Genomic DNA, 20,586 nt, shown 5'->3' on the forward strand with positions numbered 1-20,586 from the left:
TTAAAGCCTATTATCAATATAAAATATACAACCTTTCTCTATTTTATTTTTTTATATTTTGGCATACATCTATACATGAATTTTAATATAAATATATATTTTCAATTAGATATTATGCAGATTGTGATATTTATATAATTTTTAATTAGGCAGTCGAAAAAATTGATCATTGAAATTTTTTTACACATGTTTAATAATTCAAAATAAAATTATTTAATACAATTTTTTATGAAAAAAATAACAAGTAAATAAAAGCTACTTATGTATTTTTCAATTAATTCAATTTTATTTTATTTATTTTAATATTATATTATTCTATAAAATTTTGTGTTTAAGATTTTATTTTATTTAGAATAAAGAAAAATATTTAAAATTAATTATAAAATATAAAATATTTTTTTAGAATTTAAAACCTATATTTATCCAACAATTTAATTATATTAAGTAAACAGTTTTAAATAATACATCCAACAATTTAAAGTTAAATGTCGAAGAGTGCTGGGATCGAGCAAGGGCGAAATCTGGGGTAGGCGGTGTTGTCCTTTACTGCCATGCTGAATGGGTTATTGGCTTTTCAGTCCCCTGTGGCAATTGTAACATTAATCTAGCTGAGCTGTGGGGCATCTTTCATGGAATTCAGGTCGCTTGGGGATACGGGTGCTCGGCGTATTTTCATTGAATTTGATTCTGCAGCGTCGGTTGAGATGATTTTGAAGGGAGTTGCTGTGTTTCATCCGCATTTAGTCTCATGGAATCCATTCGAGGGCCATTGCAGCAAGAGTGGAGCTGGGAGCTGCATCAAATTCCACGTGAGAGAAATTTTGCTGCTGATTGGTTTGCTAGATTTGACTGGTGAGTTGCTGGTGTAGAACAGCAGCTGCAGGGGGTGTTGCCATTGCTTCTTGCTCATACTATGGGCGTTGTCGTGACTAGCCAGGTGTTAGGATGTTTGTCCCTCTATTTTACCGGAAACAAAATTTTAACATTTATTTGAGAGGTATTAAAATTATCAATTTAATACTAATAGAAGCTAACGAATGAATGAGTGGCAGTATTATTAATTGATAATAGTGTTACCAATTTTAATCATGCACCACATAAAATTGCTCAGGTTGTATGATAATTTTGAAATCAAAACTACTTTTTACCACTAAATATTTTAACAAGTTTTATTTTATTTATCAAGCTTTGAATTTCATAATCTGGTTACCCAATTTTATTTTATTAATATTTGATTTTCTTTATTAATGGTTCATTGTTTACAATGTATAAAAAAATGATTATCAATGTTTTTAAATTTGCTATGATAAATTATTTTGTTATTTTTATTATGGTATTCATATATTGCACAGTAATTACCCATTAAACAATACATAATATTACCAATTCTTCTAATGTACAGCACAACATTGTGCATGTGCTTTTATAATTTTGAAAATAAAAGAAAATTATAGTTTTCACCACTCAATATTTTAATTACAAAATTTGAAAATTCATAATCTGAGTATCTTATTTTGATAATATTTTATCCTTGGTTTATTGTCGACATGACTTTTATATCAATTTTACTTGCTATCTTTTGTAAAAGAAACTGTTTTAATAAATTGTTAACCTAAAGGTAGTTGCTAATAAACAAGTACTAGAAGAAGTGATTGGGGAAGCTGACACTTCTTCAAGTACTGTGAAACAAAGAACAAAAACATTTACTATCTCAGTTTTTCTACGTTTAGTGGAGCCTAGCTCGGTGAAAAATATCCACTATTTTTAACACTTACAACAACTAAATTTAAATCTATCATACTCAGTGACAATTTCCTCACTTTTTTATCCTTGAAGATTGGTACTCTAACCACTAACTTCACCATTGTGAACTTAGCTTGTAAAAGCACAACACAAAGGTTTCACAATCAAATGCACTCACACAAATAATGTTCATTACTTGAATATATTAAGTACTCTCAATTCTCAATACAAAAACTTATACAAGTCCCTCAATTATATAGAGTCTTTCGAGTCTTTCTAACACAATTCAAATCTATATCAATCTCTATTAAACAACTAAACTAGTTGAATTCAATATATTAATAACAAATAAGGTAAGAAAGGATTGTTGGTAGCTAAGACTTCAACACTCCAATTCAATCCAACTTCATCGATCTAAGGGATTAGATAGACATGATCAGATCTAATCCTTCAAACATGTTTCCCAAAGTGATATGATATTCATTTATGGGCTAGATACAATTCGCAATATCAACACAGCTCAAAAATCTAGTTTAATAAATTGTCAATCACTTAAATATGAAAACAGTCCAATCTGTAGCAGTGCTTTAGGAAGTGGGCACCTCCTTAGCCACATCTCAATCATTCCATATTTTTCAACAATCTTTCCTTTTGAAAATTTGTAGAACAAAACACATGCAAAGTAGGAAGTTATACCATCAAGTAACCTAGCTCCTTCTATATATTCCATGAATTCCAAAAAACTTATCATAGAAAATAATTAAATAAATTAACCATTAATGTTAATTCAGAATTTTGCATCAATAATCAACCAACTGTAATTATAACTTGGTTAATGAAACAAAGGAACTAGTGCATCAATAGTTATAGCCATCCATTCACAAAGGAATAAAGTTCAATAGTAGTATATCATCTAGTGGCAAATTAAAGATTATAGTAATCCAAAATAAAATAATCGTTCCAAAAACGTGAAGGGTAACTTTCCCTCAATAATAGTAACAACAGCGCTCCCCCTCAATATTAGCTCCTACTGCATCATTACTCCCCATTTTTCGTCAACAAACTTGCCAAACCATTCATCATCAATGAGGGCAAAAAGACTAGCTCGCAATGTATGGTTCTTTAAAATGTTAATTGGAAAGTTAATTGGATAGTTAACTAAGGTAGGAGTGTAATGACCCTAAAGTTAGTGTGTTAAAAAATGAGGTATTGGGACCTCATTTTTGTAAACCAAGCCTAATATTTACAGAGTTGTTGTATAGTGAATTGAATTTTAGATAGGTAATCTTTTTGAATTAGTGTCTAATTAAGGTACAATGACTAAAATGTAAAAGTGGTAAAAGTTAATCGCTATGGGATTTTAATTAATTGAAAGACCAATTGGGTAAATGAACCATTTCTTAAAGTGGAAATAGGTGGTGGACGACAATTAGCATCTACAAATTTAGTTAATTATAATTATGTTTAGTTATAAGTTAATTAAGCTAAGTTTAATTAATTAAAAAACTAAACAAGTATAAAAGTGAAAAATTAAAGAAAAAAAAAGCTAATTTCTTCTTTTACTTATCTTCTTCACCAAAGCAAGCAAGAAAGGATAGGTTTTGACGTTTCAAACTTTAGTCCTCCAATTTTGGTATGATTTCAAGTCATTTTCTTGTAATTTTTATGTTTTTAAGGTTCCGTAAGCTTGATTTAGCTAACCCGTTTACCAATTTGCAAACTTGTTAAAGTTTTCAAATTTTACCATTGTTGATTTCTTCAAATTCTTGGTGTCAATTGATTATATATTAAGCTTAGATATGAAAAAGGACTAATTTGTTAAATGAAAATTTGTTAATTTTGAACATAGGGACAAAAGTGTAAATATTTCACAATTGACATTAAATTTCTGTAATTATAGATAATAGAGGGCTGTAGAAGAATGAAATTGATATTGATTTTGAAATCGAGGCTCAAATTTGAAAGATATTGTAATTTCAATTTTGGGGACTAAATTGAATAAAATTTAAAACTTTAAGGGCATTAGAATAATGAAATTGATTTGATATATGCTTATAATAGGATAAAATAAGAGGGTTGGAATTGATAAATTAAATTGAATTATTGTTTAGATCGAGAATTGAACCAAATCAGGGATAATCGAGAAAAATGCGAAATTGTTGATTAATCCTTGAAGATTTGGTTGTTTGTTGTTTTGACTAAGTAAGTTCACACGATATGATTGCATTTAAATTTTTGATTATTTGATCTATGAATTGTGTTTGTTTAGTAGTAGTTTAAATTGTTTGTAATTTAGTACAAATGTGAGATATAGACTAAATTGAAAAGAAATGAAAAATTGGCTGATAAATTGAATATAATGAATTGAAATCTGAGATTTATTAGTTTAATTGAATAAAATTGATATGATTATATAAGTTATTGAGATAAATGACTAAATTGAATATAATTAAAAATAGTATAAATTGATGAAATTGTGAAATTGGCTTGGTATTGAAAGGAATTATGCTATGCTATGTATGAAATGATGTCTTGATTGATGGATTGATGATATTGAGATCAATAAAACAAGGATCGAACTATAAAGAAATTTGATTATTGGTTACCTTATTAATTATTCAAGCAGAGTTGAATATAGTTGGCATGTCATAGGGTAGATAGAGTACGGATTACTTCGAGTACGTGTTGATGAGTGTTGGGCAAAAATTTTACTTCGGTTATATCGATGAGGCACTAGGTGTCAAATGCATTGATAAGCATTAGGCGTAAACTATTTACTTCAGTATTGTCCAATGAGGCACTGAGTGTCAAATTGGTGTATTGGTTGGATCCATGTATCTATTCGAGTCTTAGTCAGGTTAATAAGGGTATAAAATGTAAATGGGACAAAAGATATATGAATTGGGTTGATAATATGGTTTGATGATACAAATACATATTGTGATTTATGAAAGATCATGCAAACATATTATTCGAGCCCGGAGGGCAGAGATGGAAATGTGGCGAATTAATAATTTTGATTCGGAGTTCGAATATTGAAACGAAATAGTGAATGAAATTATATTGAATCTATATGTATTGTTGATAATAGATGGAGAATGATATAGAAATTGATATGGGATTGAATAAATGTTGATTATAAGTGTTTGGGAATGTTATATGCTTGAATTACTAAACGATACGATATATGTTGATACTCACCTTTGTTAGTATGTGGTTGTCATGTTTAGGCATACTCATAAAGCTAGTTTCTTATCAAATTAAGTTATAAATTGTGGTAAGATGTTTAAATACCTATAAACTTACTAAGCATTCAATATGTTTACCCTATTTCTTTCCCTTTCCTTGTAGATTGCCAACGTACGGCACATATCAAATGGGTTATCGAGAAGCTCACACTATCCTGTTATTGAACCAGTAGTCTTTCTATCATTTAAAGCTCAATTTTTTGGCATGTACATAGGTGTTATGTAATTGTTGACTGTGAATGTTGGTATAGTTGAGACTTACTTGGTAAGTGAAAATGAATAGGTTGAAATGGTATGTTTTGAATCATGTATATAAGAGTTCATTGATGTGTTAGTTTTAAATTAATAGTCGATTTAAATTAATAGTCAGTCTATATTGAAATAATGTGGATGTTGTGATTATGGTGTCAACTTGTGTGCATGACTTGATAATAGGTTGTGAAATGTGAATGATATATATATATATATATATATATATATATGTTTGCATAATTGGACATGTTGTGACATGAGGATGAATGAAATTGAATGACTTGTGTACATGTTGATAGTAATTGGAATGGAATGGTTTGTAAGTTTGAATGGTTGAGATTTCATAAGTTGAAATATTATGCTCAAGTGTTTAATTGTTGTTTAATCATTTGTTTGATTTTGGCATAATTTAAATGATGAATTGATATGTATATTAGAGTGGTTTATGCAAGTTTTGAAGATGTCTAAAGGCATCATATTGAACACTAGGCATTAAAATAGATTTTTTGGCATATTGGCACTAAGGCATTGATACCCTGATAAAAGTATCGATATATAGCATTTTTCAAGTACTTTTCAAACAAACAGAATGCCAAAATGGTATTGATACCTTGTATGAGGGTACTGATACTTTACAAGGGTATCAATACATTCGACTTTGGCTTGTTTTTTATAGAAGAAACAGAATTGAAAATTGGTATTGGTACATATATGGGGTAGCGATACCTGATATGGAAATTTTAAAAATATTGCAATTTGGTCCTAACTCATGCTCAGGTCTATAAAAGAGCTTTCGTAAGCTAAATTAAGGTTTGAATTTAATTATGTATCTTATTATCTAGGTATTTATGACATGATTGAATATTTGAAAGATTTTTTTATGGTATACTTGATTATTAATTTTAAAAATGTTACAAAAAGGTCCCTATTTAGTCTCGAGTTGACTTTAAAGCATTTGTATGCTCGTTTAAAACCCTGGAAAGAATGTTCATGTTATTCAATTTGTATTATTGTTGATTGCATGATTAATGATGTGAAATAAAGATTTTACTGTGAATTTGTCAGTAGTTGCTCAGAAACAAATGTTACATCCTATTGCTTGGACCCGACGATCGAGTCGTGTAAAAGGTGTTACATGCGAGGCCTTTTGCTTGTAAGTCACCTTTTTTTACAGCTTTGGCCTCCACGCACAACCTATCTACATGTCTCTGATTGAACTCAATGTTATAGTTTAGCTCAACAATAGTCTTTTTCTTAATGCTTGAGGGGATGGTTTATGTGTTTGCAGCAATGGGCACATCTTGAGGTTCAGCATCCTCATCTATCTCTATGTTATTAGAGTCAGAACCAGAAGCTTCTTTGGTTGGATAATTCATAGTTTTTCCTTCCTAACCACTTGTGGGAAAACATCAATTCTACAATAGGCTTATCCAATTATTCTGCTGCTCGAACAATTATGGGATTTTAAATATGCAACACATGAAAGATAAGGGAGAGGAATGGTAGCAAATAATGAGGGTAGACTTCTTTAGCATTCTTAAATAGACTCATTAAAAATAATCTGACCTAGTTTGAATTTGACCATCTCCACTACCTTCCTCAAAAGAATGGCCACCCGCTTACGCACTAAATTTCTCTAGTTCATAGGAAGCCAGTTCCTAGTGGTGATTGCATACAAAGAAACATATACAACGGAAAGAGAAGAGGCATGAATATTATCTTTCTTAGGCCAAGTGAGATGAAGATTATTCGTTATATCAACAATTATTTCATCAATGCTTTCTTCGAGCTCCATCATATTCTGACTGAAACAATTCATAATCTTTCTTATTTCAACAAGGCCAAAGTTATACCAATCACCACAAACAAACACCTTGTGGTATAGCTTGTTTGTCACACCCGGATATCATTTTGGTCCTAAAATTTAAGGAAAGTTAGATTAAATTAAATGGATTAGCGGATAGTCAAGCTTTACCAAAGAAATTCAGAAATTTTAGTTGTTGAATTGTGATTAGTTGGATCTTAATTCCGGTTTAGTTAGTTTAGAACATGTTATCTCCCTAGTGGGAGACAAAATGATTAGTAGTGATTAGTTAAAATGGACTAAGGAGATCGTGCAACTTTGGCTATATATGTGTGTGAAGAGAAAAGAATTCTCCTAAAGGTAGTTCATAGTCTCTTTCTCGTCTGTAATGTCTTCTTCAGTTACTCTGAAGAAGAAGAAGAGATTCAAGAAAGCTTTTCGTGGAGGTGGTAAAGGTCAGGTTTGAAGTCTGGGAAGCCAAGAATTTGACAAGTTGGTAAGCCCTAAGCCTCCATGTACTTATGGATTAGAGGAAAGAGAAGTAAGAATTCCTGAGGAGTTTTTGTATAATTATGGAATTTGGGTTTTAAAGTTTGAATACCTTCTAGCTAACCGATAAATGATTATTATGCTTAGTTTTCAGAATGAATGAAGCTCTGGTGTTTAGACAAGCTAAGTTTTTTAGGAAAAAAAAGAAACAATGTGAGTTTTTGTACTTGAATTTTTAGGTGATTGCTGATGTTGTGTTGCAGTATCCCACCCGGCATAGACTGTATTGATATACTGGTTGGCATATAGTCGATTAAGCCAAGGGTAGGAAAAAAGATAGAGTGGTGATTTGTCCATTAAATGTTTGGGTGGAATATTGCGTGGATTCGATAGTACGCTCAATTGAGGAACGTCTCACTAGAATTCACCATTTGGCAAACTCTAGGGTTTGGAAAAATCTTTGTATAAGGGCGAACCTGTTAGTTCACGGATCAATAGACTTGTTTTCCATGCTTTAGAGTGAAAATTAGGGCTCGACGAGTATTGTCAGAGTTTAGTTGAGACCTGGTTGGAATTGAATTAGAGTACTATAGATGAAAGCTTGATATGTTTAGGTAGTTGACTGACTTGTTTATTTGGCTTGTTTTAGTGTACAAGAAACGTTTCACTTAATCAGTGGTAGTAGTTATGTTTGGTAGAAAATATTGTCTATAAAAGTCATGTATTGCTTTGATAATGGAAAAAAATTAGTCTTTTTCATTCCTTTCTAACGCATTTTTTAGTAAGCTTTTAAGTTCTTTGTTCTTCGTTAGAGAAGATGAGGAAGGTTTCCAGTAGCTAGTCAAGAATCCATTGTTAACTATCAGCTTACTGGTAATTTCTGGAAAACTCTTAAGTTAATATCGAGGGGGATTTACGTCTTTGCATTAATGCATGTATAAAATTTTAGAGCTGGTTCAAAAGGAATGAGACTTCCTAATTATGAGTTGCATGTAACCGATTCATACATGCATGATTAATTTTTAGTATATAAATGATATGATGGTTATAATTTTTTCTTATTTATCTCAAGAAGCTAGTGAAGGTCTGAGCAATCGAGGGAAAGAACCAGTAGAGTAGATTCTATTCTGGAGTTTGCTGGTGAGTTCTTTCTTACTTCTTTTGAGTTATGAAACTTCTATGATATGTGGATTGTGTACAGTAAGTTGTCTCTACTGTAAATGGATCGATGTGTTGTGTCTAGGCATGCGTGTAATAAACGAGTTTTTTATGCGTAAGTATGGCTATTGTTGATGTAAAAACACCCTCCTTGTTGCACGAGCTCAGTGCCAGACAATTTGTGATAAGTGAAAATGAGATATGTTTGTGATGCCTCTGGTAAGACAACTATATTACAAATTAGACTGGTAGATCACAACCCGACCTTGCGAGAGAACACATGTTCAACTTAACAAAGATGTTATGATGAGTTATTTTGGAATATGAATATGAAAATGAACATGGTTGATATGTGATTCTAATTTTGGAAACATGGGTCTGAGGCTGGCATAAGGATGGGCCATTGGTAAACATGCATGATTGTGAGATATATGTATAAGTTGGCGGAATGTGTCCACCTAGGTGATGTATGTGTTATGTTTAAATTGGTGAAGTGCCGTTGCCAAATAATAGTGGATAAAAAATTGGTGTATTGTGTCTGTATGATAGAGTCTCACGAAAAATTCTATTTTTCTTTTCTTACAGGTGCTGATGCTTGTTGATTATCGGTATTCTTGTAAATTATTTGTATCTATTTTGGAAATCATTAAGTTCAATTGAACTTACTTCATTACTTTTTCTTTTCAAGTGTTTTGTTAGTAGAAGAAGAATCAGTTGAAGGGGACTACGCTAGAGCTATGTTTGCGAGTAAGCCACTTGTTCTTTTTTTTATCATGCATAGCTATTTGGTGGATGGCATATATATATATATATATATATATATATATATATATATATATATATATATACGTTTTGTATGACTTATATAATTAACTTCGTCATCTGTACTATTTCATTTCTGTTTTAAAAAGAATTACCCATTTACTCTGAAAGTGTACACCTAACTTTAGTGATTTGTTGATTATGAAATTTTATCATCTATATGTATATGCCATAGTTGAGCAACAAATGGATAATAGATTTTCTTTTATAATTCCTAAAAATTTCTTTAAAATGCATTACAAAAAGAAAGAAAAATAATAGTTTTTAACAAAAAGAGAAACCTTCAAAACTATTTTTTCTAAAAAAAAAATAAATTGAAAGGTTTGAATCCACTAGTAATGCCCCACTGCGATTTGTCTGGCTGAATGCTATACGTCATGTTTTCCTACGAGCTAAGGGTTGTTACATGTGTTGCTTGCTTAAACTACATCTGTATCTGCTCTGCATTGTGATTAAAACCATCGTTGTGAATGAACATGGAGGTTAAGTGAATTGTGTAAACATGATGTTGCATGTATGTGTTGACTGTTATATGGTTGTGAATTGGAGAACTGTTTTCTATGTATTTGAACAATGAATAAATTTCACATTTCATTGTTTTTTATTTTTTATTTTTTTTCTTTCATATTTTGCACACATAGCTAAATTGTGACAAGCAAATATTAGCTAATCGATTGTCTAAGTTCAAACTGATGATAAGTGGCATTGTAAGAACATTAACATCGCGAGAAAGATAACTTACTTCAATAGATAATCTAAACAAGTCCGTAATCCGTAAAAGAATCAAAGTGAGCGTTTGATTCAAATAGTGAGAAGGATTATTATTTCATCTATAATTCTAATAGAGGAGATGACTAGTCTTGGCTATTGGAGCAGTTGACTCCACGGGCAAAGACATAGATGTATTCATCGGCATAATGATACATTGGACTGGCCTCAAGATGAATTAATTCTAAATACGTTTGTGAATTAATTCACTTGTGACATTCATAGTGTGATTTACCTAAATCCTAAGTTAGTCACTGACCATACGTGTGTAACTCATGTGCTTTGATATAAGTGGAGGCTTATGCTCTAAAAATGATCGAGCCAATAGCCGATATGTTAGGTACATGACTTGTATATGACATGACTTTATTAGCAACAGTGGAATTCATAACTCAGTTAAAGAGTTAACGATATGCTCTCATTGGCGTTATGCAGATTGATAAATATGGAACGTGACCATGGGTTGTTTGTTCTCGAACGAGCACTTTATCACAATCATTTGTTGACAGTGATCATATTAATCATTAAAAAGACACGATGGTGACAATGAAATAAAATAATATTGTATTGAGTGAACGGATTTAACTCAAAGGGATCAAGGATATCATATGAGGGTAACACACACGTGATGAGGTCATTGGAAAAGCAGTTGCATGAATTGCTTTCATAAAGAGTATACAATAAAGAGTTTTCAATCATGGTACTTCTTGTGAAATAACTCCATGATTAAGTAATTGTGAATTATTGGAACAATGCTTCTAGATATACTTGCAATTACTAAAGCCTAATTGTATATGTCTGATTGGTCCATTCATTAGCTCAACATAAGCTCGACTGAATAGCATTTGAATCAGAAAGAAATTCTACGACTTTGGAAATAATTTAATTGAGTCGATTTATTCGATGTGGATGTGATCGTAAGAATTGTTCAACTAGAGAATTTGATTAAAGAATTTTCTTGAAAATTTAATTTGGAAAATCTAAATGATTTTTGGGAAAATTAGTTTTGATCAAGTAAAATAAAATTAATAAAATCAATTAAAATTAATATGATATTTTTGGAAATTAATTTTCAAGTCAGACGATTGACCCAATGGGTAATTGAACTTGAAAATTGGACTTAGGATCGTAAATTGGGCTTGAAAGCCTAAAATTGAGACCAAGACCTAAAAATTGGTCGAACCGAGCTTACGGTCCAACTAGTGGTTGGATTGGATCGGTCGGGCCATCACTGGCCTAGACTGAACAAGCTCGCGGTGCCAACGATTGCAACGGCGGTATTTTGGTGGCCGAAAAATGGTTGGCGACGGTGGGTCTTTGATGGTTGAGCAGTGAAAGAATTACACTCTTACTGGGACTCTACCAAATAATTTGATTTCAGATTGACTATTCTAAAAATAATATTATTTTATTATATTTAATATTAAATTTAATTTAATACTTATCTTAATAGTATTTTATTAATTTAATTTTAAAATGATTAAGTTTAATCATAATTGAACTCTCTAAACTCTCCTTACTTTGACATACATTTGAATTCAAGAGAAAGTTGTAAAGAGAAAATTCTCTAAAGAAATTAATTTAGAAAATTTCTAAATATATTTTTCTTATTTACAACTTAGCCCAAAATTTTAGGGAAATTACGTAATTACCCCACTAGTAATTTTTGTGAAAAATTTTCTTATTCGAAACGAGTCCGCACTCGGTAGATATGAGCTTGAAGATAGCGGAGAAGACTACTCGTCGAAGCATTGATACTAGACGAATTGAAAAGGTAGAATTTTAATTAAGTGTTCATTACTTTAGATATCAAAAACCAAGTTCTTGTTTTGGAAAAAAAATTAAAATTCTGGTTTTTCCCTAAATTTATTTTCCACTGTTTTTCCAAACCCGATTTTTCAACAACAGTATCTAGCACAATGAATTGTATGAAATATATGAATATATTATATGCGGAGTATGGAGGTAATTTACCTTGACAGGATAGATGAAGTTAGGAAAAATTTGTGGAATGGAAAAATGGGTAGCTTGTTCTGGGGATATAAGGGAGTATGGCTCTACAATGAGTTGCAATAGATTGGCTCTCTAGAGTGACACCATGACGATGATCTATCGACTTTATAGAGCAACATCGCGACAGAGGTTATCTACTGGCTCGTTAGAGCAACACCGTAACGACAGTCCTTTGACTCTATAGAGCGACACCGCAATGGTGATTATCGACTATTTCGCTAGAGCGACACCGTGACAACGGTTCTCGACTTTATAGAGTGACACCACGACGATAGTATTAGATAAGTCATTTGGGGAGACACCATGGAAACGATTATCAAGTCTTTTGAGGCGACACCTCGAAAGAGGTTTATTAATTTTTCAAAAGAGGTTTATTGATTCTTCAAAATCGAGAGTCTGTCAAGACGTTAAATATAAGATATATCGTGTAAGACCATGGCTAGGCTATGGCATCAAAGGGAGTTTGCCAGGACATTAAACATGGGATCATACCATGTAGGATCATAGCTAGGCTATGGCGTAAGATAAAGTCCACCAAAATGTTGAGCTAGGAAGCTGATAGGACAAGGAAATGGAGATCGTTGTACGACTCATACGAAGAGTAGCATGATTGGACAAATACAACGCATCTGATTACGTTGGTAATTGGAATGGTCCAAGGATCCGCCAAATTACAAAGAAAGAAAAGTGGGTAGAAATGTCTAAGAATTCAGGTAAGCCTGTTGATGAACGATTTCACTAATTTTTTACTAAAAAGAAACTGGAATAAGCGGCTCTTAATCATACAGAATAAATAGGAGGGATAACTAGGTTGAGGTATGAAATATCCGAGGGTAAGAGTCTACAAGTTTAACGAGTAAACTGAAATTAAGGGTGATAATAAGATGATTAAGCAGAACTTAAGCCTAAAGTCTAGAAACGGGTAAGTCCGCTGAATTTCACTTGGAGGTAATGATTGCTCGATTGATATGATTGGTAGAGACTACCAAAAATCCACAAAAAGGAAGGATGTTTGACCAAGAAGAGGTAACACAGAATAGATCACATAGGGGTAAGAATAATAAAACTACCAATGGCTACTTTGGGCGGACCGTCCTCCGAAAAGTAGAAGAGGCTAAGGTTCGTTGGGAACTACACAAAATTATTTCAACTATTCATAAGATTGGAACACGATGAACTAACAGTCTAGGGTTAGGTTGTAAAGTATTCATCCACCAAGATGATAGGGAGCTCATTCAATTATCTTATCAACATGTTTAGAATTTTGAGTTTGGGTTGGAGGAAGTGTTAAGGCAGAAATTCTTAAGCTTAATCTAGTATGGGATGGATGGATCAAAGTAAGGATTCAAATTTAAGAACATAAGTGAAAGTCAACCAGTAGTAAGAAATGAACCTTATATCCAAATGTATGGTTAATGGAAAGAATAAACTCGTTAATGTATAAAGGAATCTGGGATGAGGCGAAATTAGGCCAAAACCATCGAGGACCATTATAGTAAAAGTCACACCTATGTCTAAAATAACGAATAACTTCGCCAGTAATGCGCCATGAAAAAGACTAAGGTGTCAATTACGCCGGTAAAATCAGAGAAAGGCTACGGATAGACAGAGAGTTTGAAATCTCTACTTAAAATTTTGTTTCTTAAAGATTCTGATTTATTATTGTTACACTATTTACAGAATATTACTAAGTTCATTTGAACTCACATGCTTATTGCTTATTTGCAGGATGAATGTTATGCCTAAGAAATCAAGTGGAGGAACCACGCCAAGCACCACCAAATTTGAGGGCTAGGCGTGGAAGTCGTATATGCACATAAACGGGCTCCCTTAGAGGCCACGCTTCAGGGATTAAATCGAATATAAAAAAATTTAAAAGTTTAAATTTAGAGTTAAAAAAATTCAAAAGTTTAAATTTAGAGTTATAAATACTGCTAAGATTGTAAGGGAGTAACTTGTAAAAGTTATGTTTCTTAATATAGTTTGATGTGTAATTTATGTAACGCCCCAATTTTCGGGAATTCTGTGAATGTTGGCATAGGTTTAATTATGTTAGTGGGCCTCTAGAAGGCTCAAGCTTAAGATAGAACCCGGTAATTTTAGTTAATTTTTGTTCCATAAGAAAAATGGAGTGAAATTATGAAATAGGACCTATGTGAAAATGTTTGAAAATGCTATAGGCTAATTTGTAGTGGCCAAATAAATAGGAGTGCAAAATAGGGGGATTTGCATGTCAAATTCCCCACTTTTAATGTAGTGGCCAGCCAAGGTGATGGATAGTTGATAATGTATGCATTTTAGCATTTTAATAGTTAATGAATGATGGGCATTAGCATTTTAATAGTTAATGGATGATGGGCACGATAAGCATTATGGGCATATTTTTATTGGAATTATGGCATGAGTATGGCACAAATATTAGTATATCATTTATGTGTCATAAAATGTTGAGTGATAAGAATAACAAAAGGAAGTAAAGGAAGGTTGTTGTTCATTCTTTGTTCTTCATAGCTGAATTTGAGAGAGAGAGCAAATAGGGGAGGAAACCCTTGAATATTCGGTCACTAGGAGGAGGAAAAATTGAAGGTAAGTTCTTGGTACTTTGCTTCTATCTTGATGTTCATGAGTTCTTCTTAATTCTACCCTAACTCATGAAGCATATTTTAGTTTTTGGTTGTTGTTTCATGTTCTTTTAATGAAAAATGGAAGATAGGTGAAGTTGAGCCAAACAAATGAGCATGCATGTGCCTTAGATGCTAAAGGGAAAAATCGGCTAACATGTTGTGCTTTAAAATGATGACATGGAGATTATACTTAAGTAAAATCATAGATATGTGATGATTGATTGGTGATATACATGTTTAAATAACAAGCATGCAAGTTAGGTGTGAAAGAGTGATTTGGTAATAAATCTGCTTGGGACAGCAGCAGTAACGTGACTTTGGAAAATCACCATAAATTGTGGGAGATGAATTAGAAGCTGAATAAATTATGTAATTAAAGCTTAATGAGTCTAGTTTCAAATGAAATAAACTAGAACATATTTTGAATTCTGTACAATGAGAAATTTGATTCGTAATGAAGAGTGGTCAGATTAGTCAAACAGTGAAACATGGGAAACTTTGAGAAAAATCTGGTATTTATTGGCTAAACCAAAAATTCTGAAAATTTTATGGATAGAAGATATATGAGTCTATTTTTAGGGAAAATTAACAACACTTTATTTAGAGTTTCGTAGCTCTAGTTATAAATGATTTAGTGACTGTTGCTCAGGAAGACAGCTTGCAGTGAAATTATGATTAAGTGGTAAACATTGACAAAAATTTGTTAATGAGTTGCTTATTAATTTCTTATAAGCTCACTATGATCTGTAGGTGTGGTTGGCCGAATATTGTAAGGGGTTAATATGTAGTTTGTATTTGAATAGTTAGATTAACGTGTTAGTAATCCAATTGTAGGCGGTTCGTGTGTGGATCTCGTCAACATATCGTCGCAAACAAGTGTGTAACTAATACCCTCTTTCTTAGTCTAGATCGGCAAAAGTCGAAAAGCCGAAATACTGAAAATCGGTATTTTGTAGATTTGCAAGTGTGCGAATGCTCGTGAGGTAAATCGATTAATGTTTTTGGTAAGCTGCAATGTTTGGACTGCAAAGTGCATGATTTCTGTGCCTCGATATTTTTGGGCTTAATGGGCCAAAATTGGAATGATGGGCCAACGGGCCCAATTCGGTAAGAACCCTCGGTAGTGATTCTGTTAGTACGTGAAAGGTAGGAATATGCATGAAAAACCCTAAAATAGATAAATTATTGAAATACCTTTAAAAGTGGAAAATTTATAGTTTTACCCTTAGGAGATAAATTACCGAAATACCCCTAGGGTTAAATTGACCTAAATGCATGTTTGACTGTTGTTATTTACTGCATGCCATGTTGTTATTATCTGATGCATGGGACTGGGATATTGACGGAGGAAGTACTGAAAGTGGCTTGTCCACGTCTTGGAGGCTTTGCCTCAATTCTATGATAATCGAGCAGCAAGGCAAGAATGTGGAGAGTTTAAATGGGTGGGTTGAGCTATTCCCCACATGGAGTGTATGGCTGGTACGGTGGAGTGTAGTGGTTGGTGGGTTGAGTAGTCTCCCAAATGGGCTTGCATATGTTTACTGATGTTGCATGTATTTTGAAATGGGCCTATGAGCCATCTTGTTATCTGAATAAGGGCTAAGGCCCGTTTTATTGTAATCTGAAAAGGGCTCGCCAGTACCATCTATTACTTGAATGGGCTTAGGCCCAATGGGCTTGAGTGACTTGGGCTTTGAATGGGTTTTCCTTACACTGAGTTTCCCAAACTCACCCTTCTTTAACCTTGCGGTGAGTCTTGATGTGGGTGACTTGGAGCCGGAGGGATTCAGAGTGGCCATTGTGAAAACTTTTGGGTTTGAAAAAGACTGGTTTTCTTAAGTTATTTTTAATTACTATTTAAGTTTTGGGTTGTAATAAGGCCATTTTAACTTTATTTTCTTCTTTGATTTTCTGAGATTATATTATTTTAAACAACTTTAAATTGATGGATAATAATAATGCAAATGGGCTAGACTTAGGGCACGATTTCAAAACGATATTTTTTAAATAACATGATGACACGAATATTCAATTTACCAAAGATAACCACTCAAAGAAATTTCAACTTGTTATAACCAAGTGTGGCAATGGATGTGGACATGTCTAGGATTGGATCCAATCGGAGAGCTTGGTACTTAAGCGGCCTTCATGGCTCACCTCCTCTGTTATGGATACCTACCTGGTGCCCAGCTTCCATTCATTTGGTTAGTTTGACAAAATTCAGCTTTTTTTTTTAAAACACTAAAAAGGGAACACGGGTTTTTGACTTCAAAGTAGCATGTCGGATTCGGCCTTAACGTCTGGGCCGGGTTTGGGGTACTACAATTTAAGCATTTAAAAATGTAATAAGAATAGAATAAAAAACATCGTTAAGTTATTTGGGTCTTTGTATCATCCAGTACTAGGGTTTGGTGATCGGGTTGGATATAGAGTGTTACACTGTTGTTATTATCATATATGCTCATGTTCATGTTAGCAAGAACTCCAATACAACATTCTTAACATAGCGCTTAACATAACCTATAATGCCCAATAAACTAGAGTTCTAGAGAATGACATCGATGCCATGATCAACAAAACTGATCTCTTCCATATTTTTCTCCTTAATAAAAATGCTTTAAGATCAAGGCGGTATACCTTTTAAGACAGGTAGTATCCTAGAAAATTCTATTTTGAATATCTATAATTCTTTCTTTTTGTCTCATTGTTGCTTCAGTGGCTTGAGTTAAGAGTTTTGGGACACCTACTTCCTTCATCCTAGTATTCCTTTGGGAAGCAGTAGAGTTACATTAGGACGTTTGGTCGTAGCTCTCATTATAGACAGCAGAGGGACATTTTCTTCAGAGCTTGAGTCAGAGCTAGATTCAATGGAGGAATCATGAGAGCTTTCATCCAATATCTTCCTTTTCTTGCTAGGTTTGGGAGTAACAAGAAAAACCTTGTAATAGCTCAATTTTTTAATGGTGTCAGAAATAGTGGTTCGATGCCACCAAATCCGACAAGTAAGTTCGTAAATTGTATTATTTAGTATTTACGAGTCAAATGTGGCTTAAAAAGATTTTTGAATTGTTAATTTATGTTTTATAATGAACTATTAGGTTTGAGTGGTAAAATCCTAGGTCAAGTGGTTTTAGAAAATGAGGTATTGAGACCTCGTTTCTATAAATCGAGCCATAAATATTTTTATAAATATTTATGGAATTTCATTAAGGTAATATTAAAGTTTCGTTATAAAATTTTAATGTTTTGATAGCTAATTAATTAAGGACTAAATTGAAAAAGGTGAAAAACTTGTTAATTACAAGAAATAGTGATTAAATGGCTTAATTGGTAAACAAGGGAGGACTTAAGGAATAAATAGACCTAAGTTGGATAGATGAGGTGGCATAAGTAAGAAAAAATAATAAAACAAGCCATTTAATGGCAAACTTGTAAATTTTGTGAAACTAGAAAATCACAAATTGAAATCTAAAAGTTTCTAGGCTATTCATCTTCTAAATTTCGGCCAAACAGCCATGGGAGAGAGAGTTTAAGCTGGTTTTGCATTTTTTTTGCTTCATGTGAGTTCAATTCTTACTATTTTCTTGTAATTTTTATGTTTTTGAGATTTTTACAATTAAGTCCAACTAAATCTTACCTTAGTTTTTTATTTTATTGATAATTTGGAAGTTTACATTGATGAATATAAGATGTTTTTGATGAATAACATGGATTTAGATCTTTCATTTTGTTGTATGATGATTTAAAAAAGTGATTATGTTAAATATTGATTTTAGGATCAAATTGTGAAAAGGTTAAAATATTGGAGTTTGGTATTAAATATATATTTTATTAAGGGTTGTATGATGGCCTAGAATGTTTAGATAAATTATTATTTGAGAAAAATTAGTTAATTTGGTAGATTAACTAGTTAAGGGACTAAATTGCAAAAGTTGTAAAAGTTTGGGGTAATTGTGTAAATTTAAAAAATTGAAGGATATTAATTTTTAAATGGATTGGAACTGAAATATATGCTAATGAATGAGTAATTTTATATTTTAGATCAAGATCCTGTAGCGGAATAGTCCTTAAACTTCTGCAAATACTACAAATCAATCCAGGTAAGTTCGTACGGTTAAACTTTAATAATTATATTGATTTGATGAATGGTGTTATATATTTGTTCTATTTTTGAAAATGAATTATTGTTGAAGTTATAATTTTGTATTGAATATTCAGATTAAATGAAATGCGGGACTTGAGTTTATTCGTTATGCGGCGCATAGCGATATTGGAGGAAAACAACGGAAAATTACCCAAGTAAACCAGGGTTCAGCATTTGTTGTGAACTCTCGTGTTTTACTTTCTGTTTAGCTCTTTTGAGCTTCTGTTTAACTCATATGAGTTTCTATTCAGCTCTTACGAGCTTTTGTTAAACCCTTATGGGTTTTTGTTAGCTCTTATGAGCTTCTATTTAGCTCTCATGAGCTTCTGTTCAGCTTTCAGGCTTCTAAAAATAATGTACTCTTATCCATAAGTCATTCTCCGATTTGGGAAGAATTTGGTAAGGTGATTTATATATTGGAATTGAAAGACATATTATTATTTTTTATATTGATTTGAAACAAGTGTATTCATTGATTGAAGTTGTGATTGATAGGGAAATTGCATGAATAATTTTGTTTATTTGATTTGTTATAGTAGGTTCGGTAAGATTTATGTTTAATCTGTCGAACTTACTAAGCTTCATTAAGCTTACTTGTGTTGTTTAATGTCTTTGTAGATTTTCGAGAGGTTGGGAGATTGGATCAACACTCAAGTCACACTATCCAACTTATTCCAGTAGTTTTTGAAACATTCAATATGGTTTATATGGCATGTATAGGGTTTGTGTGGATTTGATTAAAGGCTGGCTTGTGTAAATGTTATGAAATATATTTTGTTTATATAATCAACTTATATATATATATATATATATATATATATATATATATATTGATTTGAGAATGAGGCATATTAATAATGTTGATGTGAATGATATATGTTTGTGTATATTTAAATTGTGATGAACTTTGATAGAATGGTTAAATGGATTAAATAGGTAAGTTTGGGTATTTGGGCATATGTGATGATTTTTTATGTTTAAAACATGATTTTGGCTTACTTTGATTGCTTGGTTGGGGTTTATTGATGTGTTAAAATGTTGTATTCAGGTTGATACCGAAATGGGTGAGGAATGTGGCCTTGAAATGGCCTATTTTCGTCCACATGAGCAGAGGCACGGGCGTGTGTCTCAGCCGTGTGTGACACACGGCCAAGTGACACGGCCTTGTGTCCCTTGTAACTTAGAAACTGTACAAGTCAGTATACTCGAATTATTCACACGGCCTAGCACACGAGCGTGTGGCTTGGTCATGTGACCCCTGCACCTTAATATTACAAGTCAGCATGCTCACACGACTTAGCACACGGGCGTGTGGTTTGGCTGTGTGACTCAAGTCAAAGAGCACCCAAGTTTGAACACGAGTTGGGACACAGCTGTGTGCCCTATTTTGAATGCCCACACGGCCTGGCCACACTGGCATATGTCCCCAGCACCTTAGAAAAATTTTGATGTTTTTCGAAAAATTTTCTGAATACCCAGTTTAGTCCTGACTTGTTTCTAATGTATATTTTGGGTCTTGAG

Source organism: Gossypium arboreum, chromosome 12 (assembly GCF_025698485.1).
Source record: "Gossypium arboreum isolate Shixiya-1 chromosome 12, ASM2569848v2, whole genome shotgun sequence".
In the NCBI taxonomy this organism is placed as follows: Eukaryota; Viridiplantae; Streptophyta; class Magnoliopsida; order Malvales; family Malvaceae; genus Gossypium; species Gossypium arboreum.